The sequence below is a fragment of the Phaenicophaeus curvirostris genome, chromosome 4 (genome assembly GCF_032191515.1).
Source record: "Phaenicophaeus curvirostris isolate KB17595 chromosome 4, BPBGC_Pcur_1.0, whole genome shotgun sequence".
In the NCBI taxonomy this organism is placed as follows: domain Eukaryota; kingdom Metazoa; phylum Chordata; class Aves; order Cuculiformes; family Cuculidae; genus Phaenicophaeus; species Phaenicophaeus curvirostris.
In genome coordinates, this window is record NC_091395.1 from 39671516 (window position 1) to 39693137 (window position 21622).

A 21622-nucleotide genomic window follows, 5' to 3' on the forward strand; every position below is an offset into this window, starting at 1 on the left:
ACTGTTCATAAAGGCTTGTAGCAATAGGACTAGGGACAATGGCTATAAACTGGAGAGGGGCAGATTTAGACTAGACATAAGGAGGCATTTCTACACTTTGAGAGTGGTGAGGCACTGTCACAGGTTGCCCAGGGAGGTTGTGGCTGCCCCATCCCTGGAGGTCTTTAAGGCCAGGTTGGATGGGGCCTTGGGCAGCCTGATCTAGTGAGATGTCCCTGCCCATGGCAGGTTGGTTGGAACTAGATGATCTTTAAAGACCCTTCCAACTCAAACTATTCTATGATTCTATGGTTCTATGATTCTGTAACAGCCCTGGGAAGCTATCCTTGTCTTTTTTAAACCCGCTAATAAAGACTGGCCAGCTGTCACCGTCGTCTTGAGGGACGCACATCATCACAGCTCCGGTAATGCATCGTATGGGCTTTTGTTATGAGCAAGCTGAACATTCAAGAAGAAAAAAAAAAGACTTGATCTGCTGGATCTAGTGACTCTCTACTTTCAGAGGGCCACCTGTTATCACTCTTCTCAAGAGTAATCCGTATCAGCCGGCTGTCCCCTCTGTCATTGTCATGCAGGATAAAAAATGAGGAAGGGAAGGGTGTGAAATCTTTAAGTTAACAATTTTGTGGGGGTTATCTGGCCACTTCTTTTCACACGGACTTCAGTTTTTAAAGAAAAAAAGGTCTTGCAACATGGCTGGTTTTCTTTGTTTACCACAACACCGAGCGTGCCTCAACAGCAGCCTGACAAATACAAATCATGAAAGCATTATTAACATGCCATTAACAGCAGTGTAATACTATTAATGTATTTGCGTTTACAAGCAAAGGATCACACGATGTAAATAACACCCACATTAGGAAATTTCCAGTCACTAGCAGAGGTTTACACATTTTAATCACAAGTAAAGCAGCATAGTTTTTATTAGTATTTTTTATTTGCAAAAATTCACAGGGACAACCATATTTTCTCTTACACAACATACACTGTCTCAGGAGACAAAATCTTACAGTTTTGGGTGTACGTTGCTCTTGAACAGGCTGTGCCTTCAGATGGTAATCCACTAAAACTACTGAATTTCTACATATGGTTCATTAACAAAGATAACTCTTTGGGCTAATCCCGCTCATATGTGTCAGCAAAATATTTTTGCAGCTAATACTCATCATTCTGGGCAGACCATGGGAAAAGACTAGGGAAGGCTCCACATCCTTAATAAAGTTTGCTTGTCAGTTCTTATTAGCAGTCCGTTTTTAACTAACAGATTGAAAATGTAATGTCCTTTACCTTAAAAAATACCATTTTTAAATACACCTTGCATTCATCATCCAGAGAGTATCATTTCTTCAAATTAATCAAGCCTGCAGCTACAGGAAAGTGCAAGCTTTTCTGAAGCTCATCTTACCATCCTGGAGTGCTAAAATTCCCTTTTTTTTGTGGGGCATATGTATAGGGTGAGTGCCACAGGAATGTGAGGAATGCTTTTCTGGGCTCAGCTCCTCGATCACTTCAGGGCACCCATTCCCTCCTGCTACAGACTAGCTTGCTTGACATCTTCCTATCTCTACATCAAAACAGAGCTACCCACTCTATTTTAATATGCAATTATCTTTCATTTCAGACCTATTAGCTGTAACAGCATCGAGTGAAGTGTTTTGCTCTGATTAATTTCTATTTTGTTATCTGGTAACACAATACCTGTGGTTCACAAGGGTATTTAACTTCAGCCAATGGGATTTTGGGGGCTCCAATTGTATTGTGATCAGTGTAACAAATTTCTGTGCTTAGAGACATACGTCAAAGGCCTATCAAGCCGCAGGAATTATCAGAGATAGGAATGAACGAAAGCTAGAGAATTACTTACAAATACACTCTACAATTTCTTAATAATATTTCAGGATGTGTTACACTTAACACCTTTTTAGTGTCTGTAAGCAACATATCTGCATCATGCGGATGCTTCTGATTTTTTATATTCTCCATAGTAAGTACCAGCCTGTCCTTCGTGCTGTTTTTTTCTGGCTGAAATTAGACTAGTTCTTACATCTCAATAGAAAAAAAAAAACCCCAGCAAATAATCATCAAGATACAGAGCAAGGACAATAATTACTAGAGAACACATGATTATCACTATAAACCCATATTTTTCATGCAAATATTATAAATACATATAATTTACAGCATCACATGTTTTTGCAACTTTCACACTTACTCTCACTGTCTTTCCTGCTTTATAATTTCAACAGTAGATCAGAACATTTTAGAATACTCTTGCATGTCAGAATCTACCATTCATTTTGCATTTTCCTTTTGATTATTCCTCAGTCTGCATTACACAGCCTGATTTATTATACAATGGACTGGGGAGTAGGGGCAGTTTTTGCACTGGTCAAGCTTTTACTTTACAAAGCTTTTCTACCATACATTATGCTAGGAAACAAAGAGTTAACCATGTATATTACATGCAGTACATACAGTATTGATATTTCAGCAATATGAAAAGGCTGCAACTCAAAATATGATGGCTCAGCATAATATTCTTTTGCATAGCTATAACTAAGCACTGCGGTAAAGTATTTTAGAAATGTATTTTGCCTTAGAAATCCAGTGTTATTGCCTTCCTGAATATCTCCATTCTTTCAAAGGATAAATTGAAATGGTCAGATCAAGCAGTTACTAAAATGCCAAGGAAACAAATTCAGCATTCCTGTGAGCTCTTTGTTCATTTGTTAAGCCTGAATTTAAAAAATATACTCTCACTTTCAAAGTCCTGCATTTGACTTAGCCACACAGCATTTAATTCATGACATCAGCTATCCATCACCCACAGTTAAACACTTGGTTTGCTGAGGAGAGGCTGGTCTGCCCTGGTAGGAATACAACAGAACGTTGCCTGTTTTGGGAGGCAAGTAAATTATTTGTGTTCAGTACAAATACAAACCCATGGATGTCCCTTTATCCCCTTTCTCTGGATAAACACGGATCTTCATCTGTCTTCTGGAGATGGCATAGCAGCTAAAGTAGATTCATGCAACTGAGCTTCAGCTCTCAGAAGTGCCCAGTTTCCCTGCTCTCTCCTGGCACCTTCTCAGCAACCACAAAAAGTTACTTTCAGAACTGTTTGAGGAGGTGGACAGTAAAAGCAAGTGGAAGTTTTTGCTTGGCGAACCAGTCTGTATCTGACCTTGAGAACTGTAGCCATTCCCATCAGTCTGGGAAGAAGCCAATTTTATTGGATTTTAAGTCACAGATGAATGGTTTCAACTATGAGGAAGGCTACTACCAAGGGAAAATCTTCTCCCTTGAACAAGATTAGCTTCTACACTCTGTCTTTTGGGATGGAAACATTTTCCCAAGAATGCTCTCTCTCATCTTTTGGGATATATACATGTACGGGATTATTGCCATTTGCAACTTCAGTTTTTATCATCTTTTACAGCATGATGAAGGCCATATGGATTGTTTGGGGTTTTTTGTTTGTTAGGTTTCTTTCCACAACATCCTCTATTTACGTGGCTAATTGTCAACTAGCAATTGCTAGTGTACGGGCACAGTACCACTACCATGAGCCCCTGAAGTGGAGGGCGATGATAGAAAGATATCAGCGAGTTAAGACAGTCCATGCTAAAATAATCCTTGAATGTTTGCCATCGTTTTATGGTCTTTTTGTGCTTGTAAGGTAGTATAAAATCCAAGAGAGAGCCAAGCCTGTGGCCTAAAGCAAAATTTGTCTTTTGTTGGGCTTTTTTTTCATAATAGAGAAGAATTTGCAATTACTATAACGCATTCCATATATTTATTTAAAATTTACCACTGTTTGCATAGCTACATTTGGGAATATTTATCATTTGATTTCTGCTGTAGCTTCAAATGCAGGCAAATCGGCTTTAACTAGCTGGTTTAGTACTAGCAGTGGCAGCTCAGGGACCAGCATGGACTAACTGTCCAAGTATTTACAGGATTGTTTGAGAGTAATTCAAAGCCCAGTGTTCCCTTCAGCTACACTGGTAAAGGTGCCCAGACAAAAGGAAAGGTGGCTGAATTTTGTATTGTGGCAGCACATAGGAGGCGTAGTAATGGATCATGGCCCACTATGCTACGTACTGTATGACCACTGAGCAAATTAGCAGGAATTCTTGAAGGCCAAGCCTGTATTTCTGAAGTAAGCTCAGGAATGTCTACACAAGTTTCATTCATGTTTGTGACCAGGATATGGGTGTGCTCCTTATTTTTCTGGAGTGGAAGTGACGATGGGAGATGACTTCAAGTCTCCTATCCTCCTGCCTCTACTGGGAAAGTGATGTCCAGGACCTTGCTTCAACATCTCCAGCTTCTTCTGTGAAGATAGGCACAAAATATCAACTCAACTTCTTAGGTAAAATATTCTGAGGCAGAAAGAAAATACTGTAAAGGGCTGTTACTAATAACAGTAACAACATTTTGAGTTTTTTTCAAACAGAATATTAACCTCAAGCATACAAACAGTCTAACAGCATCTTTTATCACTATCAGGACATGTGGTGAAAGAGGTTGTTTTGGAAGTAAGTTGGTGCACTCGGGGTCAGATCACCAGCAAAGACAAGTACCCTGTTGTGGTTTCTGAATCACACCTGCTACACAGTGGCAAATGTATCAGACAGACTGAAAACAGGGTCATTTTCAATACACGACAGTTCCTGTATGATATACAGGTTCAAGAAGTGCACTCTACTCCATTCCAATACTCATCCACAATCTAATACAGGTAGGATATACATGGGAGAAATTTCACCTGTTAAAAGTATATTATAACACAGTTTTGTGAAGTATATATTGGGTGTCACATATAATTCTGATATTGTTTTTCAGTAAATAGCATTCCAAATAAGAAAAAAAATCTCATTCTTATTCACTGACTTTGAAGCTTTCATTACTGAACAAATTAAAGCTCAAACTTACATTTTGGTGTTTTGTTTTTAAGCCAATGTATTTCCTAAAAGAATATACAAACTTATTCTTTCTGAAATAACTGTAGTTGAGTTGCTTAAAATAAACTTTTGATGTTTCTACAACCCAAACATTATGTGATTGTGATGAAGTACAAAAAGGGGTAATAGTCTGGAAATCAATCTAGATAAGATTACAATTTATTCAAAGCTGTCCAAGTCTTTATAAGAATTTCACTCATATGTATTAATGGTAGATAGCTAGATGATCATTAATATCCAATGATACTGTTTTTCAAAAACACTAGAAGATGATAAAGTTATCTAATAGATCACACAGAATGATAAATAAAACATGTAAAGCTCTGCAAGGAAAATGAAACACATAAGCAGTAGGAATTTTATTCCTGCACAAGACATGAAATATTTATAAGAGAAAAAAATGTTGCTAACATTGTTATTAAGACCTTTCATTCCAAATGTGCTCTTTTCAGTATTAGGAAGCTATACTGATTGCTTGATTTTTACTGTCTACCATGAGAAACCTATTTTAAAAAGTCAGCTTTATTATATATGATTGAAGTGTTTGGCTTCAGTCTGTACAAGCTGCTTGAAAAATATGAATATATTTATAACTTTTGGCATTACTGCAGGGCATTATTCTACAAATTAAGTTTACAGCTGGTAGCATTTTTCCGTAATGAATTATTGATTAATTATTCCAGATATTGCATGTCCTTGCTCAGCCACTAGGCACTGCTTGCTGCACTGCTAAGTTAGCCTGTGCTAGAACTGTTCCTTGGACAGAGCTCTCCAATGCCGCATTCCCATCAGCTTTCACCTTTTTACTCTTGTCACCATCTTCCATAGAAATCATCCACGCTCTTCTCTCCTGGTTTAACAGTATGCTGCATCACAAATATGTTCCAACATGATACTGACGGTGCTTATTAGAAGAGCATTTGCATTTACATTGCTTCCTAACAATCTTTATAAATTATTCCCTTGCTTTGAAATTAATAGTCATTGTGTATAATGTTTATGCGGTTCAGCCTTCTTCTTACTTCAGTCACCGTTTATATCTGTTCAAAGCATATGGGGGTGTGTGGGTGTGAACTTAAGTGAATGTTTCTATGCTGTGCATACATATTCTGGCAAAGCATATTCACACCTATATCATAATGTGACAAGTACTAGGTACCAATTTAAACAGATAGAATCAACTTTAAGTTCAGTAAATGTTAAAAAAGTTAATATTTTTGTTACTCACAAGTCAGTGATACCACACTCCATCAGTTTATGTTCCATTTACTTTTCCTGGAGGAAACCATCCACTACCTGGAATAAAACAGGATTAAAATCTAATTTGTCTTATCTCAAGAAAGCATATTACAGATAGATTGATACTGAGGTAAGCTAGCAAGGGTGTCTAAGATTATTGTGGAATTTTCCTGGTCATTCTGGACAATTTAATGACAACACTGATGAAAATAACTTTGCATGTGCAGAGCTCCTCGCTGTATCTGTAGTCCAAGAATACTCTTATTAGACCAATCATAGAAAAAAAAATTGTTTTCAAAACATCATCATGGCCAAGTTTGTTTCACAAAGGCTCTACAATCTTCCTACAATCTTCCTACTCCTGCAGCAAATGATTTGTGCTGAGAATATCCATGGTTGCCTTGTTGTACCATTGCTTGAAAAACCTGGGAACCTGCTGCCTGCTTCACTTTTGATTTCCAGAACAAATGTAAAACCAAAACAAAAACAACTCACCCTGTTCTCTCACCGTTTCTGTGCTTAGCAGAGGAACTAGTGCATGGAAGTAGCCAATGAAGATCTGTAGCCAGCCAAGTCTATCTTGTAAATGGGTTTTCTAAGTCAGGAAGAGAAACTGAAATATGGGAAGCAACTGTACAGAAAGAGGTAGTTGACATCAGCTTTTTGTGGGAAATCAAGTGACTCCCTGGAAGGTGTACATATTTGAAAGGGAAATAAACTCCTTGAGATTTTGTCCTGGGGGAGCTTTTTTGCTAGAAATTTTCCCATTTTTCATGCTATTAACAACTTCAAAGACTGCTGACGTGCTGGCATCTGACTGCCATGACGAGAGCTCTGCACACTGCCACGGTAGCATATTTGCGTTATCCATATTTAATTTTTGTTTTTCCTTCTTCATCTTGAGCTAGCTGGAATAGAGACAGCTCAATGAATTTAATCCTTGAGATAAGGAAGTTTTCAAATTCTTCTGAAGTAGTCTTCTCAGAATAAACTGGAGGGTGGGGATTGGCATCCACGTACTCTTGTTCATGTGTGATTAACATCCATGTAAGGAAGCACATTCTTCATCAGGAGAAGAGCTAGAGTGGATCATTCCTACTTTAATGTATCTCCAATCCAGGTCCTCATCTGATTAAAATTCACGTATTTCAATAAGATCAACCAAAATCCTGCCAGGAACAGCTAAGGACCTGCTTCTTGGGTCTGATCCCTGTTGGGTTTGCAGAGTGGCAGAGAATAGATATGCCTCATTTGATCTCTAGCAAAAAAACCTGTGTACTATTTTAATCCCTGAAAGAGAGAGCCCTCTCTAATATATGCTCAGCCGTGCCCCTGGGAAGGGGTGCATGGTGAATAACAAGACAATCTTGCCCCTGTTTGCCTAAGGGTGACATCTGTGTCTTGTTAGCAATGCACAAACTTTCAGAAAGGGTCTTCTGTCAGGTGGAAGTGAGCTATATAACTTCATTCCATTGAATAGCTTAAAATTTTGCTTCAAGCCTTTAAATTACTATTGTGTTCTGTTATGAAGTTAGATTCCTCTTGCCTTGGAGGAGAAGAATTGAAGTAGAAGAGAAAACTTCATCTTTAATTAATTTGTCTTGGTCTGTTGTGTTCCAAAAATAATACGAATACTCCAGAAGTTAAGTATTTGCATGGTTATTCTGTAATGTTCAGATTTTCTGAAGTTTTTTTTGAAGTATTTGTCATTCTTAACCCATTAGTGATAATCACTAATACAAATTTAGTAGGGGTCCTGCTCACCATATGTGTAAATCTCTGAGCAAGATAGTGGATTGATACTCCTATGTAAATACAATTGATTAAAAAAACACATCAGCACATCTTCAAAGTCCAAAGAGGAGTCATTCAAGTGAAACTATCACTTCTATTTTTTTTTTTTTTGAAACCAGGAATAATGGTACAGATATTCAGTTGCTTTTATCCTGGACCAACACTGAAGTTAGGGGAAGTATTTTCCTACTGTGGTTACATCTTAAAAGATCTGTGCATGTGGGAATCACGTTGCGCTTCACTTTTAGGGAGCTTCAAACCCAACACTTCCAAGGATAATCTTGTGGGAAATAGGAAAGGGATTTGTAGGTGGATGGAGATTTGAGGGGCCTTTGAAAAAGACTGGTACACAAGTGGCCCAAACCCATTCTGCATAGCTTGTAAATCTTTGGCTTTGTAAATTTTAAAGAGAAAAAATAAGTACTGAGCATATCTAAAGCATTACATTGCTTTGAGATATTAACTTATGTACCTCATGAATTTGCAATGAGCATACATATGTTTTGTTATCAAAAACCATGCAGGTAAGTCATAGGCCTGGTAGAGTGTCTCATTGCCACAAATGTTGAAGGTTAAGTAGTTTAGTATCTTCTTTAACGAGCATTTTCAACTCTTTTGAAGGCAACTGAAAATGCTTAATTGGCCCAGATGTACTCACACGATTATAAAGTGAAATAGGGTAGCTGACATGAAAGGCTGTGAATGTGGAATCCATAAAAAACTGATAACTTGTTCCAGCTGTTATCTCCCATAAAACACTTATCATGAATTTATCTCCTCATCTTTTCCTCAAATTCCTCAGAAAACCAGAAAAGAACTCACATTTCCCTTTTCTCCAGAGTAATTTCTGTGGCCAGAGACTTTTCCCAAAGAAGCAAGAGAGAAAAGCTCCAAACAGAATTATTCTGGAAAACAGACAACGATCCCTTTTGGGGGTTAAAAAAGCATGACTAGTTTATTTCCTTCCACTCCTTCACCCTACTCTATGCATTGTGACAAGACAGTTCAGTGACTAACTCTCAATATTATTCCTGAGATGCTGCAGTCCTTTTTTTCACTGTATATAACTATGAAATTTACTCAGTGGAAGAAAAAAAGAAAACAACCAATCAACCAAAAAACCCCAAATCAATTTGAAGGAAAAAAAGCTTCATCAAAATATGGAAGATGAAGCAGAAATAAAATAGAAACTAGTTTTAACTGATTTAGGTTTACCCTTCTCATTACTTGAACTAGACTCAACCTATTTACCCAGAAATCACAAAGAAAGTGTATGTCCTTCCATCCATCCCCTTCTCATTTATTCAGGACATGTTGCTCGTCATCTAACAGCCTTATTAACTATTCCTTATGGGGCTAAGGTGACTACTGTTTTCCAAGCCAGTTTCCTCCAGCTACCTATGCAGGTCCCGAGGCTCACTTAGGATACAAAGACCCTTAATGTTAATTATTACACACCCTTCAAGGGCTTACCAATCTAGTTTAGAAACCACACAGAGTGATCTTGGCCCTAGCCAAATTATGCATGCTGTTTAACACTAGAAACTTTTATTGGCTTGCCTGTGCAAGGTAAAGCATGCCAATGTAGTCATGCCAGCAAAAGCTGAGTGAGAATACATAATTACGAAGATGTCTTTCATAGCTACAGCTTTTTTCAGCCCCCTCACAAAGATGAGATACATTATTACAAGAACTTTCAGGAGTAAGGGGTTCATGCTGGCCCTGTTGCTTATACTGTAGATGTTTTCATATAATCATGCAGTTAAAGCAGGTGGGGGTGGGGGGAAGGATCCTGCACTATCCTGTCAACTGAAAAGACAGGCATTTCTCATTATTGCTCTTGAAACAATTTCCCTGTTTTGAAGCATGGTTTGAGGCAAGTGCTCCTAATCTTCTATCAAACTTGGGTCTCTTTGATGATCCCCTTAGGCTCCTTTTCTGCTGTATTAATTGAAGCTTAGTGCAGGAAGAAATCTGGCCTCATAAATTTTAGAAATGCTGCTTATTTATCTAGTAGTACTATAATCTAAGATACATTTTAATATTTGATATCACTAATCACTCCTTTCGCCTGGAAAAGGCATGCTGCCATGGTGAAATCTTATGATTTTTTTAGACAGGAAAACATCACAGAAGAACATTAGGAAAGTTTAAGGCTTGCTTTCCCTTGTAATGCTTGCTGTATGATACATCTTTGAAGAAGTCACTAGCATGCATCCTTCCTTGTTATAAACCGTGTTACAAAATGCATGCACGTACCTTGCAGGGGGTTTCTGAGGGCTGGCACTTGTAAAGCCTCTTTGAGGATGAAAAGCATTACATGAGTATCGAGCACTAATCTCAGGCATGTGGACAAGTGCGCATATTCAAAGTAAAAACCTTTCTAATAACATCCATCTGCAACTTGAATACAAGAAAGAAATTGTAAGACAGCCTGTCAATGATCAAGGCTTTTTCATGCAGCTCACCCTACTGTTTGGCGGCTGGCCAGCTCAGAGAGCGTATGGAGGAAAATGGCTCTGAAGGAAGAAATATGCATGTTAAGCAGAGGACAGGCTTTGTGAAGGGTGAGAAAAAACAAGACAAATACCCTCAACTGCCAAAGTGCTCTCTGGTACATGGAGGAACGAAGTGAGATGGCAGGGAAGGAAGGAAGGAACTGCAGTAGGCAGGAGACTCCTCACTACAAATAATTCTAACCTTTATGAACTATAATGCTGAAAGAAAACACATTACTTTAGGCCCATGCCTGCTTTGCATTAGGGATTTTTCTCTGTGAAGAGGCTGGGAGAAGTCAGGGAAGGATTTATTTGGACCTGTGGCCCATAGGCCAAACAAGAATGCATGCCAGCCTTCAAAACTGTCTTGACAATACCGCAAAGTCCTTCACAAAATTTTGTGGGGCAATGCAGTACAATAACAGCATGCTGAGGAGATGCAAGCAGCTCTTCTTCAGATGGATTGATGCCGAGCTTTGTATTCAACAGGACTTATCTAGCTGTCAAAAGCACTTTAAATGCTGCTGCTGACATGCAGGACTCTGGCTCCCTGAGCCCTCCCCTGCTATTACAAGCCCCTGTGAAGAGCCATCAGCAAATTCTTTTGCCTGATATGTATATATATAAGCATATACATCTCCAATGCCAGAACTAGCCCCCTTATTTCCTCTCATCAGTCATCTACGGATTCATTTCACTCAAGCTGTGCTCCAGCTGTACAGCGTTGCAATGCTGCAGCAAACATATGGAGTTTCAGCCAATAGTCCTCCTTCACGTCCTACAGACTTTCAGTGTCTCTCTCTCCCTACAGTGCCTCCTGCACTACCTTGGATGCAGCAAGGTTTAATTAAATATGCAGGAATTGAACAAATAAAAATGAAATCTCCATCTATAATCATATATTTAAAGAATTGCATCTGGAAACCTTTCCAGTCCTCCATTAAAATGTTTACGTGCAAGATTTCTCCTCTGATAAATTATAATTTACATTTAGCTAGTACCTTTTATTCTGATAGTTCATCTTTACTGAAAAGCTGATTCCAGCCATGACTCGTGTAGCCTTTCATTCAAATTTCTGCCATATAGAAAAAGCCCAGAATTAAATATTTAAGTGGCTTTTAATTCACGTTATCTTGCCACAGATCAATTTTGCACAACCCATCAACTGCTAACATGATGAATAATTAAAGTGGCTGCAGGTCATCTGTAGCAGAGTTCTGATCTTCTCATGTCTTCCTACGGTTTGCTTCATGAGCCTGGGAGTAAAAGGCCAGCTCAGCCATGGCTCACTGGAGCATAATTCATACAGGAGCTCAGCCCACTGAAATTAAAAAAAAAAAAACAACAGAAAATAAATTAAAGAAAAAAAGATAAAAACCCCCACACTATATCAAAAATCTTTGAATATGCTTTCAGAAGTGTTCAAGATCCAACAGATGAGCCCTTATGAATTTTCCTGCCACTGTATATCACGTTAGTAATCCAAACATTTGATTTCCTGGCCTTCTCCTGTCTGTAGCAGGGATAGTAGAAGAGCATCTCTCTATGTCTCAGCTACTTCAGAGCCTGTCAAGAATCAAGAATTATGAAAGATGCTTGCACAGCATAAAGGCAGACAAGAAAAATAAAGGTTATCCCCCCTTCCTGTATGAAAATCAATAGCACATAAGCACAGCTAACAAGTGTAGCATCACTTGTGTAAGTGCTGCACCTCTTCAGCTACACTGGTACTTTAAGCAGGTACACTTTTCCATGAAGTCAAGGGCTTGAGGATGAAGCCAGCCTCTGAGCTCCGCTGCATGTGCTGCCTCCCAGATGCGAGGTAGGGGAGCACACCTTTGCAGATGACAGCAGGAGGCTGTATCCAGGTCCTGAAAATTCCTGGAAGAAGCTGGGTGCACTCTCACCCTGTCATGATAGAGCACAAAACAATCTGGCTGAAAGGCTTGGGGAAGAAGCTATTGGGAAAGTAAAGGAAGGAGGAGTGAGAAATGGGAGAAATCAGACTGGGAAGAGGAGGAGACAGCTAGACAAGCCATACAGGGCGGAGCCGTTGGTAGGTCAAGAGGAGGAACACAGTGCGGTCAAACAAGTATTCAGAGCTGGTGTCCACCAGTTCAGTTCTTACTCAGAACAGTATTTGCTGGCAAGTATGCACAGACAAGCATTGCCAATCAAATGCTCAGATACTGTCCTGTAGGGATGATCAAGAAAAACGAAGCCATTAAAGCGAAAATAAAAAAGCCTCAGTACATAAATCAGAGTGCCATATATGTTTAACAGGAGTGTTAACAAATACTACAGTATCCTTGATTATTTGTTAATTAGAAGTCTTATTTCAGATGTAGTTGGAAATACACTGGAAACCTCTTGCTGAGCATTTTTAATATTGTATGTATTGCCAAAGCACTGAGGATTTCCACTGCACTGCACCGGTCCCTTTGCATCTACACATGTAGAAATGGCTCACACTCAAAGGTGTTTAGAAGTGAAAGAAAAACAGGAGACAACAGATGGAACCAGCAGCTGGAGGGCTGGCAGAAACCAAGGGAGCTCCGACAGGCACTCCAGTCAGACTTTTATCTGGGGCTCTCTTACCCCGTATCTTTTACCAGTACCAAAAAAACCTACTCCCCAAAAGTAAAGAGTGAGCCAAAGAAAAAGTACCTCTAGGAGAAGAACTACATGTCTTCATTTAGATAGCTTCCATGGAGTAGAAGACCCTGAAGAGCCACAAGTGCTGCCTAGGAGCCACCCTTTTGGATAAAGACCCCTGAAACAGCAAATAGCAGCTGAAATCCAAAAAGTCAGGGTCTCTATAACTCTAGTTTCCTAAAGGCAAATCATTTTACTTGTCAATGGGAATTCTCCAGCAAGCTTATTGCAACCATTGAAAGAGATATGGACCTCATTCAGAGTCATGTCTCCAAGGACGCCTGTAGGGGCTGACTCCCCAGGGTTGCCACCCTGCTGTCGGGGGGTTGGATCTAGCCAGGCCAGTGCCAGGGACACTCACTGAACCAAGGGGATGATACGTTACAATGTTTGAGTCCTCAGCACCTATGTGGGAGGAAGACCATACAGCCACCATGGTGGCATGCGTAGAAGCTCAGGTGCAGCAGAGGCTAGATCTTTCCTAGGCAAGGGGAGCACATGCCATGGCCTCCTCCCACTACAGAGTCTCTGCAATGAAGGCACTTGTGGAGGCAAGGATGCTGTTCTTGGGTAGGTGATGATGCCAGGGATCTCAGAGCCCCTCATATGGTGGGGAGCTGCTTCAGCCTGGAGCAGGACTGCAGGTTTTACAGGGACAAGGGTAGGGTAACATTACTGTCTATGTGCATAACTGGTGTTCATCCAGTAAACTTTTTTTTTAACATGGTATGTAGTTGATTAAAGTCAAAGAAGCAAGGATAAGAAAGATTAAATATGGCCCAAAATACATGTTCAATGGTGCAATAGTCTTTATTCCATTGGACAATTTAATGCCTAAACAGAAGAAAAACCTGCTTCTGCTGTTTACGTTTTTCACATCAAGTAAGCATCTGGATATTTTTCAACCACTAAGTATTATTTATTGTGTGCTAGGCACACACAACCATACATATCCTGAGATGGTAGCATGAACTTAATACTTTTTCACTTTGGAAGCTTTTGTGCCCTGCTCAGCATTTCTCGTTCATTGCTTAAAACGTGTGCCCTGCACCTGCACATTGAAGAAAAAGCCCTAGTGGTAGTATTTGAGGAAAGAACTAATGAGGCTGAATGAAAACCTCCTGCTGAGCACCCATAAGGATTTCTCATTGTTTCTACCTAACAGCAGTTAGAGATGTTTTCCTACTACAGCTCCATTTAAATTTCACGTGCACCAGTATAAAAGAGCAAACTGAAGAATAAAACTGCTGGACTAAAAAACATGTTTCTTGTAGTAATTAAACAATAATTATACCAATTGTACTCTGATATTCTATTTCTTCCTTAAAAGCCAAATTACTAGAAATTGTGTCTGGATGGCACGCATTGTGTTACATCAGGATGAGGACAAGGCTGAGGTACTTAATGGTACTTAATGCCTTCTTTACTTCAGTCCTTAATAGTAAGGAAAGTTGTTCCCGCTGTGTACATCCCCAGGAGCTAGAGGAGCAGAACAAAGCTCCCATGATCCAAGAGGAGGTGGTTAGGGACTTGCTTGGCCAATTAGTCACACACAAGTCTATGGGGCCAGATGGGATTCACCCAAGAGTATTGAGGGAGCTGGCGGATGTGCTGGCCAAACCCCTTTCCATCATCTTCCAGCTGTTTTGGCTGACTGGGGAAGTTCCGCTCAACTGGAGGCTGGCTGATGTTGTGCCCATCTACAAGAAGGGTTGCAGGGAGTATCCAGGGAACTACAGGCGCGTCAGTCTGACCTCAGTGCTGGGGAAGGTCATGGAAAAGGTGATCGTGAGTGCTATCATGAAGCACATGCAAGAGAACCGGGTGATCAGGCCCAGTCAACATGGGTTCACAAAAGGCAGGTCTTGCCAAACTAACCTGATCGCTTTCTATAACAAGATAACGCACCTACTAGACGAGGGAAAGGCTGGGGATGTGGTCTTCTTGGACTTCAGTAAAGCCTTTGACACAGTTTCTCACAGCATTCTGCTTCGGAAACTGTCAGCCTTTGGCCTGGACAGGCGCACACTCTCCTGGGTGGAAAACTGGTTGGATGGCCGGGCCCAGAGAGTGGTGGGAAATGGTGTGAAATCCAGCTGGAGGCCAGTGACAAGTGGGGTTCCCCAGGGCTCAGTGCTGGGTCCAGCCCTGTTCAATGTCTTTATCAATGACCTGGATGAAGGCATTGAGTGCACCCTTAGCAAGTTTGCAGATGACACTAAGCTGGGTGGAAGTGTTGACCTGCTGGAGGGTAGGGAGGCTCTGCAAAGGGATCTGAACAGGCTGGACCACTGGGCTGAGTCCATTGGCATGAGGTTTAATAAGACCAAATGCCGTGTCCTGCACCTGGGGCACAACAACCCTATGCAGTGCTACAGACTAGGAGAAGTCTGTCTAGAAAGCTGCCTGGAGGAGAGGGACCTGGGGATGTTGGTTGACAGCCGATTGAGCATGAGCCAGCAGTGTGCCCAGGTGGCCAAGAAGGCCAATAGCATCTTGGCTTGTATCAGAAATGGCGTGACCAGCAGGTCCAGGGAGGTTATTCTCCCTCTGTACTCAGCACTGGTGAGATTGCACCTCAAATCCTGTGTTCAGTTCTAGGCCCCTCACCACAAGAAGGATGTTGAGGCTCTGGAGTGAGTCCAGAGAAGAGCAACGAAGCTGGTGAAGGAGCTGGAGAACAGGCCTTATGAAGAGGGGCTGAGGGAGCTGAGGTTATTTAGCCTGGAGAAGAGGAGGCTGAGGGGAGACCTCATTGCTCTCTACAACTACCTGAAAGGAGGTTGTAGAGAGGAGGGTGCTGGCCTCTTCTCCCAAGTGACAGGGGACAGGATGAGAAGGAATGGGCTCAAGCTCCACCAGGGGAGGTTCAGACTGGATACCAGGAAAAAAAATTTCACAGCAAGGGTCATTGGGCACTGGAACAGGCTGCCCTGGGAGGTGGTTGAGTCACCTTCCCTGGAGGTGTTTAAGGGACGGGTGGACGAGGTGCTGAGGGACATGGTTTAGTAATTGATAGGAATGGTTGGACTCGATGATCCGGTGGGTCTCTTCCAGCCTGGTGATTCTATGATTCTATGAATACAGTGTATGAATTCCAGTAGCAGGGAATAGAGGATCAAACGCTCTTCAAGTTATACACAGCAGTAGTTTCTGCTTTTGGGGTACAAGTCACAGGAACATAAAACCTGCATTTTGGGGTCAGATTAAGAATTCATGTTATCTAATATCCTTTCCAGAATTGCTCTTAAATTTCACTCACCAATTTTGCCTTTCAACTTTGCAGGAAAAGGTGACTCAATATAGCTATGAACTGCATTAAAAAGAATTTCCTTTGATGTTTTAAATCCATTCCTAGCAATTTAATTTTAGGTTTTGGCTTATAAAATGTTGCAATTGCTCCTTATTCATCTTCTTCAAAAAGATCATTATTTAACATCACTCTACTACAGCCTCTTCAGTTATTCCTGAGACAGAGAACATGAAATTTATTTAGAATTCCTGAAAACAAACGGAGTCAAGTATATTATCTTCAATTCCAGATTACTGCTAATTTTCAGCTGTTAGAATTCACAGAATGACACAGATAAATAAGTACATCCACATCATTTTCTCATTTTAACAGATCATTTCATGAAGTTGGCAAGAACGGGGGACCAGAACCTCAAGCAATATTCAAGATACAGATGCAGCACCAACCTATTCAGTGTCGTAGTATTTGGAAATCATGTTGAGTTGCCTGCTCACTATGAGCCAACACAATACCGTTCCCACTCATTGTTAGAAGGGACACATAGTGGTAAAATTGCATGGTCTAAGTTGTATAAATAGCACCTGGTGACAAAAAACAGCCTGTCAGTTTACCTACTCAACTCTTCTGCAGCATTGTTAATACTATTAAAAAATAGAGCAAGTTGCAGAAAAATGTCAAGTTGGATAAGCCTGTTTCAATTCAACTACTGTGCTACATGCTGTCCTAAGTGGTTTTTCTACCAAAAAACTTTTCTACCCTGCTTTTTATCTAATATCATGGTAGAATTGCTATTAATCTCAGTAGATGGTGGATTACACTCCTTTAGGAACACAGATTTTCTGAGCAAAGCACTTTTCCTGAGAAACTAATCTTGGAAAGTGCTTCAGACTCTTTTTGCTGACTGTCCTTAATCCAATAATGTTGCAACGGTTTTGTGTGACACAGGCACTGCTCCTGTGAATGATTTCTGCCAGGCCATTCTGAGACAAGAGGAATAGTCAAGGTTATTTTTAAAGCACCAGAAGTAACTTAATCGCAGCAACATAATTGCTAATCGAGAATGCACAGCTTGCTATTAATGACACTGATAGCTTGTAGAGGGAAAAGGAAATTTCACCTGATTATTTATAGAGTTCTGTTGCTTGTAATGGAGCAAACATGTTATTACAGATTTACAAGGTATCAGATTGGTTCATAATTAGCATGTTACACATATTCATTCTAGAGTCTCTCCAGATAAAGAGCCAAGCACCAACATTGCAAGTTACTAATATTCCAGGTAAGCCTATGATCACTATTGTGTTTCCAATGGTTTAAAGATTAGAACACCCTCTGATCCAGCTGGCACCCCTAAGGTCAGTAGGGATTTGACCTTCTCATATAGCCCCAGAAACCATCTTATAAAGAAAGCAAAGATGATAAACTGAATTATAAGCCTGTCCAAGTAGGACTTCTTCACAGTATCATTTCACTCGCTCTCACAGAGAATCCCGATTCCTGTTTAACTACTTGAGTGACTGTTAACAGCTGACAGGAGGCCAGAGGTTGCTTTTATTTCTTCTGCTCTCTTCCAGCCTCAGGCTATTCCTTAGCAGAAGAAGCTAAGCAAGTGAAAGCAAAGATAAATGCTACTTGAACTATGCCAGGCTGATACGTGTTACCTTGGAGAGATATCTAACTGGAGTATTAAAATGATACTTCTTGTGCCTAAGGGCTCCATTATCTTTGTCTTCAATAACATATACATATAAAGAAGGAAAATGCTAATGAAGAATAATGACTATAAAAGAGTCTGAACTTTGACACTTTATGCAAGCTCCACAGCTGATAGACTATGTGTGATTTCATCTGCTGATCGCTGTAGTCCTCGGTTTGCATGTAGTCCTCCCAGGGACTCAAAGGCATTTACATCTATGTGCACACCAGGATGGAAGCACCGCTCTGGGTGTCATCCTCTGTGGGGCAACACTGGCTTCACCAGTTCTAATCTTCAGCCTCTTGTTTCCATCTTGCACTGTTTGTTTTGGCACAACTGTTTCTCCCCAAGCCACCCTGCAGGGCCACATGGAAAATTATACGAGTGAACTGATCTACGTTAAAAAAAAACCAAACAGGAAAAATATCAAAACATTTACCATGTGGTTGAGAAGCAGTTGTTTCAGTGACATAGGCAGCCCCAGGTAGGCCGGCACAGGGACTGAAGCTGGCAGCGCTACAAGAAACAGCATGAGGCATCACACACAGCGCTGGTGGTTCAGACTAGATAGTGATCTCAGGGTAGTTCTCAGCAGGTGAATGTTGTGATTGCCATTTGCATGGGTATACCTAGGAGGCCGAGATAGCTTTTCCTCTAAACAGGAAAAAAAATACAAAAACCAAGCAGTGACATGCAGGCACTGTGCTGTCCCTTGTGAGTAGTTACTTCTGTTTACTGACTGCAATCTGGTGCTTTTTAGGTGGAGATATATTTAACAGATGAAGGGTGGCAAATAGTTTAAGATGCTGAAATTCTACCTCCACCATCTGAAGTAAATAATGGAAGTAAAATAAGCCAGATACGTACTTGTATTTGAAGTCATGTTTGAAATTATAGTCTATAACCGAGCTTAAGCTTTTCATTATTGTGTCTTAAAACTGATAAGTGAAGCCAGATCAAGCACTAAATATTAATTTGTGAATGAGAAATGGAGAAATAGAAAACCTTATCACTGCTTAGAGAAACACTGGCCCTGAGGCTCTGTTTTCTGGGCTACCCACTCCTCCTGAAAATCACACAGTGCCTTCAGCTCACATGGAAATCAATCAGCTCTGTTTTAAACACAAATCTTGGGCCTGCTTATGCTTTTCATTAAGCCATCATGAAATAGCTATTCCTAGATAACAGCAGCTGTGGCTATTTCATACTGGAAAGCAATTGGGATGTTTCAGTTAAACTGGAACCAGGAACTCCAGAAAAAAATCCACACATGGTATTAATATGAAGAGAGTTAATCAGAGCAATACCACTCACAACTCATGGTATTTCTTATATGTTTATAGAGTTTAGGTCAAGTTAAAAATGTTCATCACAGGCTGACAAGGCCAATTTTGGCTTTTATTCTCTGAAACACAAAACACACTTAACAATCCACCATGAGCAGTAATCCTAACCACTAGCTGGTCAAATTATTGTCATCTGGAAGTTACCATTTGGCCCATAAGATGGGCTATTTCTGTTGTTGTTGAGGGAGTAGGGGGACACTACAATTCCCTAATTGTGAACTCATGCAATGGTTCCATATTTAGCAATGATTTGTTTCTCTGTGATTCAAATATATCCTACTAGCATATGCGCTTGCTGGGGAATAAAACTGCTAGATTTGTACGATTATTTATTTACATTAATATAAATAAAATTAAATATCCTAACTTACAATTAAAATTTAAGCAGCAACAGTGAAACCAAAGGAAAACCACCCTCAGTGTTACCTGAATAATTGTCATTGCTCTCTTCCCCATTCATCATTCTGGGAATATACCCACAGTTTTCTCCAAAAACTTGATCAAATAAATATGTCTTTCACTGTGCCTAGAGAATCAGTGCATCTAGACCAAGCCAGGGAGCACACTGCAGAGATCTCAAGTCTCCACAGAGAGTGTACACTGCCAGCAGTGCCCCTCTTAATCTGACCAAGAATAGCCTGCTCAAACACTTCTGCTTAGTCAAAACTGTTGAGAGGCAGTCTCTCGGGAATCAAGCCAGGGCTTTTCCCAGTGACAGATACATTCCATCTTCATCCTTATTAATGGAACATCTATAATTGATTTTCTTTGTTTACCCCTTCTACAGGGAAGAACAAAAGTCTAAACTTTGCTTTCTGTACGACGAACAAGACAGTATTTCTTACCGAGTATTAATCACGCAGTGGGAAACGTTGAGAGTTAACTTAACTTTCTATTAAATTACATTTCAATTTCTGCTTACGATTGAAATACACTGTTTCTTCTGAAGACCACACAGAACAATAATACACACAATTAGTGAAGATTCTTCTCTGGAAAGGGGAACGTACACTTGCGTGAGTGTCCATACTGTGGGGTTGAAAAATAATAAGCCCAATGGAAAAATCAGGACATGGCTCCAAGCTGTATTTTCTCTGTCAGGGAAGTTGATTTAAGGGGTTCCTGCTTTTTATTTTTGCACCTATGACAGTTCACTGCCTCTGCATTTGTGTCGATGTGACTTTCTTGGGGTTGGTCTGTAAACTGGATTAGCAAAAAAATCTGAGGAAAAAAATCCCCATTACCTCTAATCAACTGTGAAAAATGTTGTAAATATAAGGATCCCATCATGCAGAGGCTGTGGAACCACACCGTGCATCAGCTATTGACTCAGAGAAACAGGTTCGGTTTGTACCTTCTCCTCAGAGCTCAGTTGCTGATAACAATATGCTGAGAATATGGATAAGATGTTAAAGGAAGCATTGAATGGACCACCCACACTTAAAATATAGCCCCATGCAGAATAGGACTGAAGCCATTTATAGAAGTTGCCCTTCCAAGTTAACACAATATAGTCAAACCAAAATAATCAGCCTTTACAGAGAGGCTAATGTGCCTTTGAACTGAACTGGAGTGATCTTTATTTCAACTTTCTCTTTACATAGTGATCTATTTTCAGTTAATATTGATCCTGAGAAGACTTGGAATTAATCCCTTGCCTAGGAACAGGAGTCATGTATTATCTACACTTGAAAGTTCCGTTGGATTAACATATAATTATAGAAACTATTCTGAAATAACTCTCAAGTTATAACTCCAAAAAGAGTTCCTTTTTGTTGCTGTTTAGCTTTATACATTTTCAACAACTGCTCTACATGAAAACTAACCCTCCTGTTTTGCACCTTTGTTTTTATTTTCTCGTAACTATTATAGTTCAGAGCATTATTACTTTTTTTTTAAATATTATTCTCAGCCTGAACCAATAGAGCTCTACTAGATAAAGCAATAGCATAAATATCAGTAGACCAGCAGGGAATTGATTTATATCTATTCTAGCAATGAAGCTGTCTGGCATCATCAGCTGCTGCTCCAGTAGAAGACTTTGCCAGCACGCTTTTAACGCTCTGTCCTTTTAACTAAAAACATGGCTTGTGGCTCTTCCTGAGGCCTGAACGCACACTATGCTTTGAAATCTCTCTGTGTGACAAAGTTTTAGGGGCTGAGGCTGGTGCAAA

The 21622-nt window shown here is 40.2% G+C and overlaps 1 long non-coding RNA gene across 1 annotated transcript; it reads right to left on the bottom strand.

Annotated features, from left to right (window-relative positions):
* Positions 1 to 1250: 1250 nt before the first annotated feature.
* Positions 1251 to 10581, bottom strand: LOC138719579 (uncharacterized). Its single transcript, XR_011337236.1, has 3 exons — positions 10260 to 10581; positions 6196 to 6263; positions 1251 to 4336 (listed from the first exon to the last, which is right to left on the bottom strand). It is a non-coding gene; the product is annotated as an uncharacterized lncRNA (long non-coding RNA).
* Between the last annotated feature and the right edge of the window lie 11041 nt (positions 10582 to 21622).